A 19,000-nucleotide genomic window follows, 5' to 3' on the forward strand; every position below is an offset into this window, starting at 1 on the left:
CTTCACAACTAGCCTGTGAGACCCAGGTGGGTAGTCCTGTTTTGTCAGTGGGAATACTGAGGCTAGGAGGTAGGATGGTTGTCCAAGCTCATATAACTAGTAAGTTATAGGGCCAGGTATGGTAGGTATTGACTTGGTCAGACGGTAAGTCATAGGTATTGACCTGGCAATGCAAAGGCAAACAAAGTGAGGGAGTGCAGAGCTCAGGGAATGGTGCACTCTGATCTTTGGAGGCTGTCACCAGAGGCTGTAGTAAAAAGGTGAGAGTGAGAATTCATGCACTAGCATTAGACTCTGGAGATCCCAGTGCAGGTCTTAAGGGAATAGCGTTCTTCAAAGGGCTCTTATTTTGGTCTTCTGGGAAGAATAGGGGGGAAGTATAGGGAAATCTGCTCCCAGAAACAAATCATTCCAGATACTCTGTATTCAACAGCAGTGGGTTGGGCCAAGTGAAGAGCATTTCTGATTAAATTCCCTTGGGTGTCGCCTTCCAAGGACAAGTTTTAGATGCTATATCGGACAAGCGTTTGGACTTTTTTTTTTTTTTTTTTAATTGTCGCTCCCGGACTTTGATTGCTATCTGCAAGGGAAACAGACAGTGGAAACTATTTCATCAGACTGATGGGAAAAACACATTTTCACAGTGCCCTGAATAGCAGTGCTTGGTGTTTGAAGTCATTATTGTAAGTAATGGGTAAGCTGGAGGGAGGAAAAGACACTGCGAGTGATTTTAAAGAAAGAGAGGGGGAGAGAGAAGAGAGAGAGAGAGATAATCTTGGAAGTCAGACTGGGTATTGACTGTTGGTGAGAAATTTCCACTGAACGTTAAGCTCTTCCGGAGGCTTTCTTCCCACATTCAGCCTGGGCTGTAAGGTTGGGGAAAGGGAGTATGTGTGAGGAGGTCTGGGCTGGAAGTAGCATGTTCACGGCTTGCCAGGGCTGGCCGGGGGACTGAAGTCCTTATTAGTTCCTTTATTTCTCTATTCTTCATTCACTAATGAATTTAGTCATTTCTTTATCCGTTATATACTCTCTCAACATGTTCTAAGTGTCAGGCTATGAGCTTCGTGCCAAGATAGCAGAGATGAGCCAGTAAGATGGTTTACAGTCTAGTGAAGGAGAAAAAGAGACATAATTATAGCTTATGTGATATTGCTACCATGAAGGTACCAAGAAATCACAGGAAGGTGTTGAGAACAGTCTTTTTCACTTTGTTTTGCACCTGCTTTGTGCTAAGAGCCTAGAACAGTCAGAATGTGCTCCTTCTGTTCTCCAGACCTCACAGTCTAATGGAATACCTGTTCTAGGAGGGACTTGAATCAACAAGCCTACATCCACAGAAGATAATGTCTTAATTCAGTGAGTGAGAGTTATATGAAGATAGATCTAGGTTTCATTTAACTCAGAATATTCAAGCCTTCACTGTTCATGAAGTTCAACAAAAAGTTGAGAGACTTACAGTGGCTGAATTTGGTGTCTGTCAAGCTAATATCTCTTGATTCATTCTGTTCATGGCATTGCTCTTTACTGACATAGAGGGCATTAGGTGGGAGAAGAAGACGTTTTATTTTGGACATAATTAGTTTGAGATTCCTGTAAGACCTCTAAGTCAAGATATTAAGGAGGCAGTTGTATATATGAGACAAGAAGTCAGAAGAAAATATGGTCTCAGAATATAATTTGGGAGTTGTGATTCTGGAGGAGGCTATTGAAACCATAGACTTTGATGAAACCATCTCAACGGTGGTTCTCTGGGGAGTCCTTGAGTTTTGTAGGGAACTCCTCAGGACTCGAGAAGAATGGAATCCTAAGAACTCTGGCTGAGATAGCTAGTTAAGGAATTCTGCAGTTCATTTCATACAGTTTTAGGGGTTGGTCTGAAGACCCACCATATGGTCACCAACGCAACCCCTGTTCCATGAAATAGTCCACCTCGTAGCATCTCAGTGTTAAATTGAGTACTAATCCTAGGAGGTTGTGTAACCATTGCTGGAAGACATAGCTGAGTGTAAAGAGAGCAGGTTTCTGGTTTTAGACTGCCCTACATGTAAGACCTGAATTTGCCATTCAAACCATACTACCACCCAGTCCTCATTGCTGTCTTTTATCCATCAGAACATCCCTGAAGACCTTGTTCAGTAGATTTATTCAAATATCAGGCCTGGTCTGATATTTGATATTTGAATCACAAAACCTTATGATTTTACCAACTAAAGAACAAGGCTAATCTAGAATTATTTGATTTCCTGAACTCATACAAACTTCTAGTGACCACATTTCCTTTCCTTTCCTTTCCTTTCCTTTCCTTTCCTTTCCTTTCCTTTCCTTTCCTTTCCTTTCCTTTCCTTTCCTTTCCTTTCCTTTCCATTTCTTTCCCTTTCCTTTCCTTTCTTCCTTCCTTCCTTCCTTCCTTCCTTCCTTCCTTCCTTCCTTCCTTCCTTCCCTTCTTTCTTTCTTTCTTTCTTTCTTTCTTTCTTTCTTTCTTTCTTTCTTTCTTTTTCTTTCTTTCTTTCTTTCTTTCTTATTTTTTGATCACCACAAAACATATTATAGATTTACTTCATCAAACTGCCCAATTTTGTGTGAGTTCTATGTGACGACTATGAGCTTTTCCATATTAAAGAGCTATTGTTAGTCATCTTATATGGATTTGAGTTGCCACTCAGGTGAAACCCTCATTTCCTAGGAGAGCAGGTCCAGACCTTGGAAATGAGGGACAGCTCAGGGTACACAGGGTGTTTATGACAGAGCTGGACCTGCCATCTCATGCCCTACACCCCACCTTTATGTGCCTTATGCATCTGCTGGCCAAACCCGTTCCCCAGTTTCTAAGGATAGAAGCTGGGGAGATATGTGAATTGGAACTTTTTGCAAGTCAATCTGGTATTACAACACCGCCCTCTGATGAGTTAAGAGCAAATGAATCAGAACCAGATGGGCAAATTTTCCTGAAAACAACGTGTTTGAGAAGTGGGGGAGAAGGAGAGAAGCTTTTGGCAAAACTCTTGAAGATGTTTGGCTCCATCAGATGTATGTAGCACTCTGCCTGGCTTTCTGCTGCTCCCACCGTTACCACCTGGAGAAAATGACATTTCCGAACTCCCGGGGAAGGAAGCAAGGCAGGAAGGGGTAGGCATTGTACCCGCAGTCCTGTAAGTGGTGTGGCTGTCTTCAGCCCTCGTTTTCTCAGAGGTCATTTTTGGCAGGCAAATGAGGTTTGGATGAATAAAACAATCATAAGGAATTAATTCTGGAGAAACATCCAGGCTTAGACTTTTAGCATGCATTTCTCTTGGACTGTTACGAGATTCATGTTTTCAGATCCAGCCAAAGCCTCTTGAATACTTACTTGTTAAGTGTATGGTTTTGTACTAGGCCTTCAAATGGCTCTTTTCTCCCTTTGTCCATCCAGCAAAACTGTGAGGTACCAGAGTCGTGAATGGATGAGAGAGCTCAGGATGAGAAAAATGACTTGCTTAACATCCCACAGCTAGGCAGCAAGAGAGCTGTAGTATCCAAGTGAGTAACCACCAGCCACATATGGCCATTTAAATGTAAATTAGTTAATTCTGAATAAAATTAAACACTGAGTCATTTAGTTTCACTCGCCACATTTCAGGTGCTCTATTGCCACATGTGGTTGGTGGCTACCATATTGGACAGTGCAGCTGTAGAACATTTCCATCATCATAGGAAGTACCATTCATTGCACAGTGGCTGCTACAGAGCCCGGACTTCAACTCATATCTTTACGACAAAGTTTTGGGCTCTTTCCTTACTCCAATCCAGGTTGTCTTACATAATACAAGCTTCTAAAATGGAAGACGATTCCTCTTAAGCATAACTGGGAACTCTCTGTCCTCATTCTGGACAGAGCATACACTGAGATGCCGACTGATTATTTAAAAACATTTTTTAAAATATTTACTTTGAATACAGAGGGAGAGAGAGGGAGAGAGCAAGTGCATGAGGGGCAGAAAGAGAGTGGGACAGGGGATCTGAAGCAGGCTCTGTGCTGACAGCAGAGAGCCTGATGCTGTGCTCGAACTTGGGAACCATGAGATCATGACCTGAGCCGAAGGTGCCCCTTGGCTGATTTTTAAGCCTGTTCTGTCCTTTACGTGGCCACTATGGAGCAGCAGTGGACCAGGAGTTAAAAGGGAAGGGAGTGAGAAAGAGGTGGGGTGGGGTGGGTATATTGTGCCCGCATGGGCTTACCTGCATTTCAGGGGCATCATAGGTCAGCAGCAGAGGGTGCTGCCAGAGTCAGTGCTAATACTCAGTGAAGTGAGAAAGGGTACGAAGAGGGCCTGCACGGTGGAGTGAAAAGATGGTGCCAATTTGGTCAGAGCAACTTGGGCCTGAATTCCACAGTCACGTGGACGCGCTACGTTGTGAAGAAGGGACAGTGCTGTCTTTCTTACAGGCATGCGAGCATTTAAATGTGTTAGCAACTGTGAGACACTGATGCCTCATGGGTGTTCTCTACAACCAGCTGCCTTCGGCCGGTCATGCCCTTCTCTTTGCCCTTTTCTCCCCCTCCTTTTCCTGGTGGGAGTTACTAGTGGTTTCCATAGTATTCTGAGCTAGCACTCTTTGATTTCAACATTTCCCACCCCATCTTCAAAACTAGTTATCATGAAAACTGATGTTTTTGTTTTGTTTTGTTTGTTTTTTAGCATTATCTTTCTAACTGTTTTAATCCTCACATTAGGATTAGACCCAGTAATCAGAGAATGACATCGAATTTACTCCCCCTGCCCCATCTTCAAAACTGGGTATCATGAAAACTGCCAGTGGTTTTTTTTTTTGGTTTGTTTTTTATATGTTTTTGTTTGTTTTGTTTTGTTTATTAGCATCATCTAATCTTGCAAAAGCAAGCATCTCTGTTTTAATCCTCACATTAGGATAGGTTTGAGACTGGGTAATCAGAGAATGACATCGGATTTATTTAGGCAAAATCAGTGAACTTTGATCTGGGAACATTTTTCTCTGCTCTTATTTGTTGATATATCATTATCACATTTCATCCTACAAAGTGTTTGCAGTAGCTTACTCAATATGGCTATATTGATATGGCTAAAATGGTAAAGTAGAAATTAAAAATATTTAATATTTCAAATCTGGGAAAATATAAGTTGGAATGGAAGGTTAAAATTTCAGAGAATAATAGAACCTAGAAATGTAGGTCGTAACAGAAAATAGCCACATTGAAGCGATGAGCTTGTATAATTCATATAATTAACCAGTGTTAATTAGTCGACAATATAATGTTTATCTTTTATGTTTGACTAAAACTTATAGAATAATTCACATTACCTTCCAAACGATAGAGGTTTTGTGAATTGTTTCTTGAGTGACGTGAGGAAAATGAACCTCCCAGGGGTGAAATCATTTGTGAAGGTCACATGGCCATTGAGTGGCAGAGCCAGGATTCAGGCCTTGTGTCTCCTAGCTCCCATTCATTGTTTCTTAGAATGATGACCACTCACATTTTTTCAACACTAGAAATATAAAAGGCCCTTTTATTTCCAGGATGCTTATGTTGAGCTCCCAACAAGCTTGGGAGGTGGCATTATTACTCCATATTACAGGTGAGCAGGTGATGCACCCATGACTTAACTTCCAAGGAACACAATTAGTACTTGCATTTGGGTGATACTTTCCACATTGTTTTCTTTTCTTTTTTTTTTTTTAATTTTTTAAATGTTTTATTTATTTTTTTTAGAGAGAGATAGAGACAGCATGAGCAGAGGAGGGTCAGAGAGAAAGGGAGACAAAGAAACCGAAGACAGGCTCCAGGCTCTGAGCTGTCAGCACAGAACCTGATGTGGGGCTCGAACCCACAAACCGTGACATCATGCCCTGAGCTAAAGTCAGCCACTTTACCATTTGAGCCACCCAGATGCCGCCCCCCGCCCCCCACATTGTTTTCTTTTACATTGTTCCCAAAGGAGTGTGAGCAAGAATAAAAACAGAAACACAACATTTCCAAATCTGGGCATTGTGCATTTGTGAGTGATCCGTGGGGCAACATTTCTGTCTCCCCATGACTGAAGAAGAAACCCAAGGGAGTTCCCTCTTCAGTCAGTAACTCGTGCAGAGCCTTGAAACAAATGCTCTGATACTGACATTAATTAAAGGACATTTAGCTTCTCATGTCCATAAGGGGCTGATTCTGGGCGTATCCTGGTGTGCCGAACATGTGGAAAGGATTCAGGAAATGCTCATGGCCATGGCCATGTCACCAGGGCTGCTCGGTAACTCCACCAATGAAGCCTTCCCAGTTGGGTATTTCCTTTCCTAGAGATACCGTGAGGAAGGGGTGATGTGCCCTGCGCGTGTTGTGTGTGTGTCTATGTGTATGCTAGGGTGATTTTTTCCATTGCGTCGTGTGTTTTATGACCCTCACAGATGTCAGACTTCCTGTGGTGAGAAGGGAGGAGGAAGGGCTGTGATTTGGGAGAGGAGGGGGAAGAGGTGAGACTGAGGCGAGGCAGGAAACACAATTGTGTGGATTTAACGGGCCTCGTTTTATAGCATTTAGTCCTGTTTTCACTGGGTAGCAGTGAATAGTCTCACTAAGGTAAACCGTTTTTCACTATTATTGGGCCAGGGGATGAAAGTTTCATTGTTATTCTTCCTTGGAGCTCATGTGGCTGCTCTTGATATTAACCTCTTTTTGCCTCAGAGACTCAGAATTTCAGTGGAACCCTTTGAACGTTGGCTGGATAATGATCACATATGTTTGTAAAGAGATTGGGTTTATAGAGCATTGGTCTGCGTTATCCCGTCTGCCATTTGATCTTCAGGATAATCCTGTAAGTACCCGGTGCAGATCGTTAGTTTTCCTAAGGAGAGAACTGAGGTCCAGAGAAAGGAGGTGAGCTGCACCCTTACCCGGCCCAGAAAGGAGGAGAGGAGGGTATCACTACGTGCTGATTGTCAACTCTGTGCTCCCCGCCGTGCTGAGAAAGGACCCTGAAGCTCAGACTGGGGTCGCAATTGGCCCGGTGTTGTTCACTTTGGGCTCGGCCAACAACTGGGGTTGTATCAGAATTAGAAACTGCGCCTGCCTGTCTCTAAATCTAGTGCTCATTTCTGCTACACCACCAACTTTCTGCAGATCCTAGCCAGAGGGCAAGTTTGAAAGGAAAAAAAAGACCTTGGCATTGATTACCCAAAACCACTGACAAACCAAACATTATGCAAATCAGGACCCACCATGTGAATAATGGCTCACATGTGTGAGGCACTTTCAAAAGCACTTTGGGAGATTGTTGCTTAACCCTCACAGCATACTTGTGAGCTGGCTGTTCCTATTCTTCCCATTTTACAAGTGGGGAAGTTGAGGCTCAGAGAAGTCATTTATCCAAGGTCCTATAGCTAGTAAGGAGCAGCACTGGAATTGGAACATAGATATGACTAGAATAGCCCATTTTCTCTCTGAACCATGGTACCCACAGGCCCATGTCTGTTTTGCTCAGGTCATTGCTATTGTTACACGTCTGAAATCAAGTGTTGTGCACCCCATCCTTGTTACCTACAACATGAAGTTCAAGTAGCTCAGCCTGAAATTCAAGATGCTCAGGTTCTACACGTGCATCTCCCTCTGCCTCACAACACACTTCCCACCCCAGCCCTGTTCCAGTCAGTGTTTTCTCCTCCACTCCTTTGGGCCTCCAAGCCTTCACTTGTGCATTTTCTTCCTGCTTCCCCTTTGAGAACTCTGTTCTCTTTCAAGGGTTGCCTCTGATGCCATCAGTTCCAAGTACCTTTCCAGGGCCTTTCAATCCAGTGTCGTGGGCCTCCACAGTGCTCACGATTCAACCAGATCATGATACTGCCCTTGTTTCCTCCTCTCAGTTCCCACTTTGCTCACTAGGATCACATTCATTGTTTCATCAGCCCTGACCACATAGTGACTGACATGTGCTGCACACAGTAGACAACAAATGAGTATTTCTCTAGATATGCAAACATTGGCTCACACATCCTAATGCATAGGTAGCTTCCCAGGTAGACCTGGGCCCAAATCACGACCTGTTTACTTCTCAAGTGTAACCTTGGGCACTACTTATTTAGGCCTCCTAACCCCCAGTTCTCCTGTCTGTTAAAATGGTGATGGTGCCCCCTTTCTTGCAGAGACGGGGGGATCACTGGAGGAATGAATAAGACAGAGAATGGAAGCATTCAGGATGGTGCTTGGCACACATGGTGATCTGAGTATGTGGTGGTCGTTGGGCAGAGCTATTATTCTTGTAATAGTTTATAATATCTCCCAGCAATATTATTAGATTTTCTTGGGATGTACATATGCAGTTTTGTTGCTTTAGAGTTGAATTCCTCACCTTGACCAACACTTAGCTCTTCTGTTTGACCTTCCCATGTTTGTATGTTTTGCTGTTGCTGGTGTTATTTATTTAGAGTTGTGGCTTTGTAAACCGTTGCTTAAAATGACCCTCCTGTGCTTTAAGAGGTAGCATACTGGGAAAGAATGTTAGACAGATGGGAGTAGGAGGGAAGGGAATGAGGTAGAATCTAGTCCTTAGGGAAGCCACTCAACTTCTCTGGGACTGTCTGGGACTTCTTTCTTTTTCTTTTCTTTCTTCTTTCTTTTTTTTTAATGTTTATTTTTAAGAGAGAAAGTGCGCATGTGCACGAGTGGGAAAGGCCAGAGAAAGGGAAGGGGACAGAGGACTTGAAGCGAGCTCTACACTGACAGCCTGATGTGGGGTTTGAACTCATGAACTGTGAGATCATGACTTGAACCAAAGTCAGACACTTAACCGACTGAGCCACCCAGGTGTCCCTTGGTAGCTTCTATTTTGAATGGCTGACTTCTTCATGGGTACAGCTAAAGGACCAGCAAGAGAGTGGGACTTTGAGGTCAGAACACCTTGTTGCAAATTCAATTCTGCCATTAATTAGTGTTCCCTATGCACACATGAATACACACACACACACACAGACACACACACACACACACACTACCTGGTCATATAAACTTGGGAAAAGAATTACACAAAATGAAACACAGTTCTTTGAATTGCAAGTCTTAGCATCTTTCACATGGTCAGGTACTTTGTGAAACCAGATTTGTAGCTACAGTGGGCATTTTATTCTTTTCAATTTCATCCACACCAGGCCTTTTTCTGAGGAGCTACTCACTGGAAAGTTGTTAATGAAAACCCTTGGGGGACATCAGACTATTTGTCTCTGAGGCTCCCCCCCACCCTGCCGTATCCTGCCTCTCCATGATCCTGATCTCAGAATCAAGGTCGCCTCCTCCCTTCCCCCTCCCCTCCACACTCTTCCCCACAGTGCCTGGTGCATGGGAGACTCTTGGTCAGTACTTATGGAATTAATTGCCTCTTGCAAAGGGCCTTGGGCCTCATGACGCAGCCTGTATGTTAGCTTAGGGAAAAAAAAAGAAGAAAGGAAATAAAGATGCCACATTGGATTGGGCAAACTTGGACTGCACAGGCTAGCTGCCTCTGCCAGTTGGCTTTGATTGCTTGTAAAGGAAAAGCCAAACAAAGAAGGAGGTGGAGTTTATTTCAGTAAACAGAACCTCTCAAAGCAAAAGAACTCCATCTCCTCCGGGAGAGGTGGCCTCATTTCTGTTACAATCAGAAAACATTTGCAAACAACCACTTGGTTAGAGAAAACAAGAAGTTCATACAAGGGAACTGTGGATTTCTGCTAGGTGCTGGGGTTTGTGTGATTTAGAAGGAGGGCAGGGGGAGATGAGTAGCCAACATTTCATCTCTACATTTAAGAGTATTGGAGGGGTGCCTGGGTGGCTCAGTCAGGTAAGCATCCAGCTTCAGCTCAGGTCATGATCTCACAGTTGGTGAGTTTGAGCCCCACATTGGGCTCTCTGCTGTCAGCACAGAGCCCACTTGGATCCTTTGCCTCCCTTTCTCTCTCTGCACCAGCCCCTTCCTGCTCATGCTCTTGCATTCTTTCTCTCTCATATAAAATCATTAAGACAAATAGAGCATTTGATATCTCAGAATTAGTGCATTTAAATATCCCAAGGGGTTTTTATACCCTATCCTGCCAAGCACTCCTCAGTTAGCTGGTGAGGGAAAGAAATCCCAGGGGTACCTGGGTGGCTCAGTTGGTTAAGCATTCCACTCTTGTTTTCCACTCAGGTCATGATCTCACAGTTTGTGAGATCGAGCCCCACACCGAGCTCTGTGCTGACAGCTCAGATCCTGGAGCCTGCTTCAGGTTCTGTGTCTCTCCCTCTCTCTGCCCCTCCCCTGCTTGAGCTCGCTCACTCTCTCTCTCTCTTTCTCTCTCTCAAAAATAAACAAACATTCATACACACACACACACACACACACACACACACACACACACACACAGTGGAGGCTACTGGCTACCTCTAGTGCACTGACATGGTTGTGGCTTTTGTAGTATTGGCTTTAGAGGGTTTTATGTTTCTAAATTATTTGTCAACGTTTAGAAGTTGGGAGTTTTCTGATAAAAACTTCTTGTTCTTCTTGAAAAGTGGAAGACCTGGCAGGATTGGACTACATACAGTGTATTATGATAGCACAAGTATAGCTCTTCCCTGGGACAGGGTACCAATCTCCAGTTCACCACCTTCTTGCCCAGACTGACTTCACTCTGGTGTTGCAGGCTTGGCCCCTCTTGGCATTTGAGCTTGCAGTCCCTGGTTCAGCACAGGCTGTGATGAGGCCACAACTTTGCTGTTCATACTGGCCTGCTTGTCACTTCTAAGAGTTGGTGCCTTTGATTACACCATCTTTGGACAGGTGAAAGTCAAAAATAACTGCTTAGGTGAACCACGGCCTGTTAATAATGAAAAAGAGAGCATCTATTGAGTGTTTATTCTGTATCAACCTCTGTTTTTACCACTTAGCAAATGATTACCTTATTTAACTTTCACAGGTGTCTTACACAGTGGGAATTCTTGGGTCACTCACTTCTGAAATGAGGACACTGGAGCACAGAATGATTAGTATAACTTTTCCCAAATGATACAGTTAATAAGTAGAAGAATTGGAGTTTGAATACAAGGAAGATGCTCTTAACTACTATGGTACTTTCTTCTTTTTTAAAAGTTTGTTCAGGGGTGCCTGGGTGGCTCAGTCAGTTAAGTGTCTGACCTCAGCTCAGTTCATGATCTCACTGTCCTTGAGGTTGAGCCCCATGTTGGGCTTTGTGCTTACAACATAGAGCCTGGAGCCTGTTTCAGATTCTGTGTCTCTTTCTTGTTCTCTGCCCTTCCCCCACTCTTTCCTTCTCTCCCTCCCTTCCTCTCCTTCCCCAAAAATAAACGTTACATTGGGCACCTGGGTAGCTTAGTCAGTTAAGCATCCAACTTCGACTCAGGTCATGATCTCTGGTTCATGGGTTCGAGCCCCACATCTGGCTCTGTGCTGACAGCCAGCTCAGAGCCTGGAGCCTGGTTCAGATTCTGTATCTCCCTCTCTCTCTGACCCTCCCCTGCTTATGCTATCTCTCTCTCTCTCTCAGAAGTAAATAAAATATTTAAAAAAATAAACATTATAAAATTTTTTAAGTTTATTCATTCATTCATTTATTCACTCAAGTAATCTCTGTACCCAATGTGGGGCTCAAACTCATATGTATGTATCACACTCATACATGTATGTATGTATGTATGTATGTATGTAATCTCTACACCCAATGTGGGGTCGAACATATGACCCTGAGATCAAGAGTGGCATGTTCCACTGACAGAGCCAGGCCAGGCTCCCCTTAACTACTATGGTATGTTTCTTAAAACATTGTTTTATATAAATGACAGAATGATTTAAGTTTTTAAAAACTTTTTATTTTGAACTCATATGACTTAGAAGTTGAAAAAAGAATAAACCCCCCCCTTTTATCCTTCACCCTGCTCTCCCAAATATTAACACCTTAAATGTGGTTATTAAGTACAAGCAGTGACCATTACTAAGTAAACTATAGACCTTTTTTCTAATTTGACCGTTATTAACATGAATATTCTTCCCTGTTTGTTCCAAGATCCTATCCACAATCCCACATTGCGTCTCACTATTATTTCTCCTTTGTCCCTTCTAGTCTGTAACAGGTCTTGAGTTTCATCTACTTTCATGACCCTGACATGTTAGAGGAATATCGGTTAGCTGTTTGATAGAATGTCCCTCATTTTGGGTAGGTCTGATATTTTCTCATGATTGGAATGAGATATGCAGTATTTTGATGGCATACCAGAAAAATGCTGTGTCCTCCTCTGTATATCATATCAAGGAGTTTATGATATCCATTGTCTTCTCATTGGCAATGCCATTTTGTCACTTGGTTAAATTAATGTCTGCTGGGCTTCTCTTACTGTAACGTTTCTATTTTTCCTTTGTAGTCAATAATAAGTTGTTCAGGGAAGATAATTTGCAATTATGAAAATCCTGTTTCTCCTCAAACTTTTGTTCATTAATTTTAGCATCTTTTAGTTGATTTTATCTGCAACAATCTGCTTCATTTGCTTTCAGCAAAAGACTTACAAAATGAATAGAAAACACTGGAAGAGTATAGCAAGAATCAAGATTTTAATGTAAAATGTTCAAAAGCTACTTCTTTATATCATAATCAATATTGCCTTTTGATGTCACAATGGAGTTGATATCATAACTTCATACAAGTGAATTTTGTGATTTCTGAATATGAACAGTTCAGAATCAGTTTCCTTATTGTTAATATGGACAATAATTGCAATTTGAAAGTGTTGCTGCATGGAGAGGAAGTCATTAAGAGTAGATGCTCTAGTCAGGCTGCCTGGACTGAGGGCCTGAAGCTGTTACTCATGAACTTTGTGACTCTTGGTAGATTGTGCAACCTAGCTATGCTTCAGTTCCTCCTAGAGCCAATGTGAGGATTAAATAAACAACAGATGTCAGATGCTTACTTAGCAGAATGCCTGGCACATAATAAGTAATCAATACATACTTGTTGAATCCAAATTTGATATATTCAACCATCAATGCTGGAAGTAATACTTGTTAAGGATTGTTCAGGGTCTGAGATTTTAAGCTACCTGTGGCAGGTTCCTCAGCCATGATTTTGTGGATGCTTAGAAAAGTCACAAGATCTCTGGATCAGAGACAAAGGACTTCCTCACAGCATGCAGCATGAGGTTCTCATTCTCATTGGCTCCCCTGACTTCCAAACTCCACAGGGCAATGTGGCAGACCCCAGGTGGCTGCTGCACTTTCAGGGGGTTTGCTTCACACCTGGGGAATCCTAAGCTTACTGCAAACAAACCTGCTTTCTCTTCTGGAGGGAGACACTATTTTCCCAGGTTGCTTACTATGTAAATATCCTTGATACATTAGTCCAAACCAAAATATTCAGTATCTCTGCTCCAAAGATATTCAGAAACGAACTGTCTCCCAACAACACCGAGCAATATTTGATGCTTCTCTTGGAAAGGAGCAAAGTAAGCCATAAGGATTTTTGACCAGAGTTCCAGAAGTTGACAGAAATAAGTCTACTTAGTTAATTCCATAACTACCCCAGTTCTTAAGGCTTTGTATTTCTTTTGCCACTGTATTTCAGTTCCTGTAAAGATTTACAGTATATAAATCCTACATCAATGCTTTCCCTCCCTTTTAACTAGGCATCACAAGATTCCAACCACTGATACTGGTTTGGTTCTTAATTGTGTCTCCAAGCAACTAGCTCCAGAATCAGTGTGCTTTCTTGTCTGTACGGAGAACACTGTCTTCTCTGTATATTTGGGATGCAGGGTGGTGATGAGCTTTCTTTAGTAAGGGCAAAGGGACGCCTGTGGAAATGCAATATAACTTTGAATGTCTCCCCCTACCCCCAGCTCCCTCTTTGCCTTTATTCTGTTTTTTTTTTTTTTTTTTAATGGTAGAAGCTTTTAAAATGTCACATCTGTTTCTAATCATTTCCTTTAGTCTTTCACTGTACTGATCAACTCAGCAACCTGACTTGTAAAGGGATCCAGATTATTTTGTAAGACAACCAACATATGTTAAAGAAAATTGCCCGTTTAATATTCCAGTTGCAAAACAAACACACACACACACAAAGGAAAAATTTTCTTCACTATGTACACTCAAGACAGAATGAACTGCCCTTTTGTGGACAAAGGATTTATTGCCCAATTTTATCACAAAGAAAGATGTTTAAAGCAATTATATTATGCTTTTTAAAAAGAAAATATTTTTAAAATGATGAAAGATTTCATGCATAGAAAATCATGCATTGAAAACACTTATTATGTATGCTAAAGTTTAAACAAATATTAACATTTTGCTATATTTGCTTTAGCTCTCTCTAAAAAAGAAAAAAAAAGGAAGGGAAAGAAACAGAGTTAAGCCAAGCCCACCCCTCTCCCTTCCCTTTTTCAAAGACGTGACTTCTATTTTGTGTGTTTTTATTTTTATTTATTTTTATCAAACCGAAATAGACATGCTATATTGTATTAGTTTCATGTGTACAGCATAGCGATTCTACATTTGTACACATTGCTAACTGATCATTAGGCTAAGTCTAGTTACCATCTGTCACCAACAACATTGATACAGTATTACTGACTGCATTCCCCATACTGTACATTCTATCCCTGTTGCTTATTTATTTATAACTGCAAATTTGTATCTCTTGATTTTCTTCACCCATTTTGCCTTCCTCTAGCTCCCTCCCCTCTGGCAACCACTACTCTGTTCTCTGTACTTATGAGTTTGGATTTTGTTTTGTTTGTTTGTTTAGACTCCACTTGTAAGGGCATTTCTTTGTATTTGTCTTTCTTTAATTTATTTCACTTAGCATAATGCCCTCAGGTCCATTCATGTTGTCACAAATGTCGAAATTTCATTCGTTTTTTATGGTTGAGTAGTATTCTGTGTATATATATCACATCTTTTTTATCCATTCATCTATCAAACAACACGTAGGTTGTTTACATATCTTGGCTATTGTAAATAATACTATAATGAAAATAGGGCTGCATATATCTTTTTGGACTAGTGTTTTCATTTCCTTTGGGTAGATACCCACTAGTGAAATTGCTAGATACCACTAGTGAAATTGCTGGTAGTTCTATTTTTAATTTTGCTTGTTGTAGTTTTCTAAGAAGCTGTCCAATCTTATGATTTTCAGAATCTTTATCTATACACACTTTTATTTTTATTCCTAATATTGCTTATTTATGCTTGTATACTCTCTTTTAAAATAAAACTTGCCAGAAGTTTGTTTATTTTGTAAGTCCTTAAAAAAAGAAGCTTTTGGTTGTGTTTCTAAAATACCTCTCATTTTGGATATAAAGTTACATTTTGGTTTGGTCCCATGATTTAAAGCATATATAAATAATTAATTTTTTTATCACAGCAGTGGATTCTCCAACTCTTTGGACACCAGCTGGGTGTCCTACAGTTCAGTTCAATTCTGACACAGACTATCCAGAGTTAGCATCAGACTTCATAGGTTTAAAGGCCCAGTTCTAGGGGCACCTGGATGCCTCAACTGGTTAGGCGTCTGACTCTTGATTTCAGCTCAGGTCATGATCTCACGGTTTGTGGGACTGAGCCCCGTGTTGGGCACCACTCTGACGGTGCAGAGCCTGCTTGTGATTCTTATCCTCCTCTCTCTGCCCCCCACACTCATGCGCGCATGGGAGCATTACACACTCTCTCTCAAAATAAATAAACTTAAAAAAAAAAAAGGCGCAGTTCTATAAGACTGCCCTCACTTCAGATGCCAGTTACAAGTGTTGGGTCCCCAAGTAACTCACACTTCTGTCAGACTTGGCTACAAAGTTGGAAGGGTTCTCATAACCCTCCCTCCCCTTTTCTCAGGTTTGAGGATTTGCTAGGACAGCACATAGAATTCAGGAAAGTGCTTTACTTACTATTGCTCGTTTTTATCAAAGCCAGAACTCAGGAACAGCCAAATGGAAGAGATGCATAGAGCACAGGAGGGGATAGGAGAGCATAGTACCTCCTTGCTCTCTCTAGGCATGCCACCCTCCCTGTACTTCAGTCTATTCACTGACACAACTTTCCAAACACTGCATTTAGGAATTTTTATGGAGGCTTTATTACATAGGCATAATTGATCGAGTCATTGGCCTGTCATGACTGAGTCAACCTCCTCCAGCCCCTCTTTCCTCCCTGGAGGCCGAGGAGTGAGGCTGAAAGCTCCAGTCCTCCAGTCGTACCTTGGTCTTTCTGGCAACCAGCCCCAGTCCTGAAGCCCTCTAATGGCTGCCAGCAACAAGTCATCTGTTAGCATGAACCCAAGTATGGCTGGAAATGGCTTGTTATGAACAAAAAAAGACACCTTGTCTACCACCTATCACTCAGAAAATTCTGAGGGTCCCAGAAGCCCACGTGCCAGGAGCCAGGACAAAGACCAAACATATGATTCTCATTGTGTCATAGTATCAAGCTCTTATATGTTAAAATTGGGGCCAGGCGCTGAAGCAGTTGGGATTTGTAGCTCTTACCTTGGTGGCTGGTCATCTAGTAGAGTGATAGTCACAAATATTAATAATGGCAATATTATGTGAAAAATGCTAAAACCGAACTCTTATTTCCCCCTTCCCCTAAGGCTCTCCATCTCTGTAAGTGGCATTGCCATTTTCTCCATTGCTCAGGCCAACATATCTAGGATTTTCCTCTTTGATTCTCTTTCGCACTGTGTCATCAACAACTCCTGCTATGTTCTACCTACAAAATGTATTCTGAATTGGACCACTTTTTACTACTCCACTTCTACCACTCCCAGGCTACCATCCTCTCCCCGCTGAACTGCTGAAAACATCTCTTAATTGGTCTTCAGGATTCCATACTTGCCACCTTAAAGTCTATTCTCAGTAGACTAGCAGAGGGATTCTTTTAAAAGAGAAGTCTGAGGACTGATTCCCTGATTAAACCCCTCCAGTGACTTCCCTAACCTTGTAGAATTAACTCAACTCAAAATTCTTACCATGCTCTAGAAGGGGCATCTCAGTCTGTCCCTTCGCTTCAGCTCTGCCTTTCCATTCTCTCACTCTATCCTTTGCTCACTCCATTCCAGCCACATGTATCTACTTGTTTCTTAAATACATTGAATGTGTTCCATTAGGGACTTGGCACTTGGGGTTCTCTTATTTTGGGAATAATCCCTCCCCCTACACTGAGTCTTGCTCCCTGATTTTATTCAGATCTTTTCCAAGTATTATCTAATCTAAAGGTCTTCTGCCTGCTGAGGGTATCCTGTCCTCATTATGCATTACCCCCAATTTAATTTTCTTCATAGGCTTTATCTGACATTATATTGATTATTCATTTCTTTATTTACTCTGTCATGGGAATGTAAATGCCATAAGAGTAGGTCTTCATTTGTTTTGTTGATGTGGCATTTGTAGGCTCCATAATTTCCTGGTTCAATCACTATGCTCCTTTGCTAGGTAACAATTTCATATCTTTGCTTGGTTTCTCAAATGTCTAACTCATCTCTCCTCCCCACCCCCTGCCACTCTTTTCTTCTTGAGCTTGCTTCCAGTTTCATTGAGAAGGTAGAATTTCTACATACTCTTACCACAACACCTACCAACCGACCACACTCTGCCTTTCTTCCTTTAATATAGATAAAGATTCATAATTTTATCAAAAACCAGCCCTGATCATGTGCCCTGGATCCATTCCCTTTTACCTACTCAGTGACTTGCCTCTAGCAATTGCATTGTCTCCTGAATCTTTAATATATTTCTTCTTCTCTTTCTACTGACTCTTTCCCAACAGGATATAAACATGGTGTAATATATTTCATCTTCAAAAATAACATTCCCTTTACCTCACCTCCTCCCTTCAGCTACCTCCTCATTTCTCTGCTCCTTATGTAGCAAAACTATATATTTGCTCCTAACTTTATTTTTGGAAAAGCAATTTGAAAGTGAAACTAAGATATTCAGGTTTAGTTGATCTTGGGTGAAGTCAGGAAATTGCGTTATTATGTTCTTAAGACTCCCTTGGTGAGTGTGCTCCGAATTGAGAATTATTATTTTGAATTTTCTCGTGTTAGGAATTCTTACTAACTGAAGATGACAGTAAATGAGAATGAAATTGTCCAGTTTTACTGGAAGTCTGTAGAACAAAGCATTTGACTTAACAAGACATATTTAGTTTACCAGGAACATGGTCATGATGGAAAAGTCAGTATATCTCTCTGTTATTTCCCTGTTTGTTTGACTGTCATGGAAATCTGGGATGAATAACAGGAAATCCTAACCTTAACCTTGTGTCTATAGGCTAGTATTTGCATTTACCAGCCTTACTGATGGGAAGCAGGCAGATTAGGATGTGGGAGGAAAAGGTAGAATGGGTATAGGTAAATTATGATTTTTCTACTCACTAACATAATTTTCCAGACATAAATAAATAAGGTCCATACATATTCTTATAAAATTTGTATAGCATTTAACATCCTGCCTTTCATGTGGTAGTAGTAGTTCAATGCATATGTATAAATTAAATAAAAATAGGAAGCTGATCATGTCCCCAGGCATCACCATGTTTGCAATTCCAGAAGTTCTCAGGAAGTCCATTATATCTAGCCAAGGTGACTAAAAAAGCAGTATAAATCTTACTCTCTCATTCCTTAGTATAATTACTCATCCATTCATTTGGTCAAAAAATAGTCATTGAGTGCCTTTCACATATGGGGCATTGGACTTGGTGCTATAGAATCAGATTTGGTGTCCATCCATAGAGATTCTAATCTGGAACGACTGTCATCCAGGCAAATAATTTGATGCCACTGGTCTCTGGCTAAGTGGTTTTGTGAAGGTCATGTCTCTGGTGTGCCTCCCTGTCTCCATGAGAAAGGACTGAGCGCTAACAGGATTAAATGATATTGCTTACAAACCCTGAAGGATAGCAGAAGGCTTACTTATTACTGTACACTTTTAAAAGTAAACAGGTATACAAAATAGAGTACTTTTTGCAAAAAGTACACAACAAAGTGTACT

The 19,000-nt window shown here is 41.5% G+C and overlaps 1 long non-coding RNA gene across 2 annotated transcripts in view; it reads left to right on the plus strand.

The window, feature by feature from the left end:
• Positions 1 to 634: 634 nt before the first annotated feature.
• The window catches only part of LOC120236405, a 125,787-nt gene continuing 107,421 nt past the window's right edge, over positions 635 to 19,000 (plus strand). For both annotated transcript variants that reach the window (XR_005529671.1, XR_005529672.1), the window contains exon 1: positions 635 to 683. This is a non-coding gene — a long non-coding RNA (uncharacterized LOC120236405). The remainder of the gene's footprint in view (positions 684 to 19,000) is intronic.

Source organism: Hyaena hyaena, unplaced genomic scaffold (assembly GCF_003009895.1).
Source record: "Hyaena hyaena isolate Hyena2069 unplaced genomic scaffold, ASM300989v1 scaffold_5, whole genome shotgun sequence".
Lineage (NCBI taxonomy): Eukaryota > Metazoa > Chordata > Mammalia > Carnivora > Hyaenidae > Hyaena > Hyaena hyaena.